A 1,490-nucleotide genomic window follows, 5' to 3' on the forward strand; every position below is an offset into this window, starting at 1 on the left:
AAAAACCAAAATGATAGCCGGCTTCTATTTGCCTTGTTATTGATGGACAAAATACTTTTCACCCCTATTCCTCGATGTAAAATCGATCACGTAGGCCACGTTTAATAAGCTAGACATCTGCATTGGGAGCACCCATTCTTCGCCTTTATCTCGGAGAAATCTCAGATATAATTGTCGGCAAGACTTGACGAGTTGTTGGCGGAGGTCAAGTATTAATCCGCTTTTTGTTCTCTACTAGTCATGCTATCTGGAGAGTAATAGAAAACAGGGACCTTCATGCTCTTTTCTTTCATGAAATATATAATATCTGGAAATGTGGGGCTGGCATTAGTGTCATTGCCATGGAAACGAAAAGCCTTCGCCGCAGAAAAGGCGCTCGTAATGTACCGTCATTGGGTGATAAATTTAAGCTAATGTTAGTGATACTAACATTAACAAAAAGCAGCTTTGTTCCATGGAATGCACCACTTATGGTTTTGTAAAGCCATTTTGAATGCCAGAAAATGCACAGAGGAATCGACTTCATAAACTGTCAAGGGATTGTGCAAAGGGTAATTGACTTCTACTCAGTGTGTGGAAGACGAGTGGAATCTGTTAAAAGAAATAATCCATGATAGTATTTTTATGGTGCTGTCACTTGATGCGAATTTTCAGTCAGACGAGGGCGTTGGACTTTTGAAATTTACACTTTAATGGCTTGGCTGTCTGGCTTTGGAAGAGAAGCGAGAACTGCATGAATTTCACTGACGGCATGCATCGGATGATCGTCATGAAAAGACTTTTGAACAGAGAAAATACGGGGAACCTTCATAAACAAACAATGTTCATTGCATACAAAAAGAGCCTTTGGCAGAACCCGCCTCTAGATAACCCATTTTCTGGTCAAGTATTTGCTTTGGGCTGCACACCTGATAAATATGGCCTTAGTAATGTGACTTTTAGTATCTGATCATGATTTCAGGTTTTCTGTATTGCTTGCTTATGAAACATTTTCCCTAAACCTCTCAACATAATGTGTTATTGGCTTTCAAAAACAAAAACACGCATCTGCTTGCCTTGCTGTTTACCAATAAGCAGACCAAAACTAGAACTCAAAACTGTGCCTGCTGTTGCTTTTCTGACCTTTTATGTGAGTTGGGAAACAGAAGACTGATTAGCTATCGCATCAAATGAAATAGTTTGGTGAGGCTAGCAAGCCATAGTGTATTGGCAGAGCCTCTGTTTTCCAATCCGCTATGCCTGTTTAAATCCCAGGCTGGCAGAGTCCAAGTTGCTAGATAGTGTTTAAATCAAAACATGACAGCTTTAACAGCATGCATTGACAAACCTGCGGCCATTCAAGAGGGAGAGGCAAGAAGAAAAGTCATGATTGGTGCGATGATGGAGTATGAGTATAGCTCAATTGGGACACCCGTGATTAATGGGCAGGCTAAGCGAAAAAACTATTATTTGACATCCTAAAAAAACAAATGAGTGACTAAATCGGTTTA

Source organism: Tigriopus californicus, chromosome 5, assembly GCF_007210705.1.
Source record: "Tigriopus californicus strain San Diego chromosome 5, Tcal_SD_v2.1, whole genome shotgun sequence".
Classification (NCBI taxonomy): domain Eukaryota; kingdom Metazoa; phylum Arthropoda; class Copepoda; order Harpacticoida; family Harpacticidae; genus Tigriopus; species Tigriopus californicus.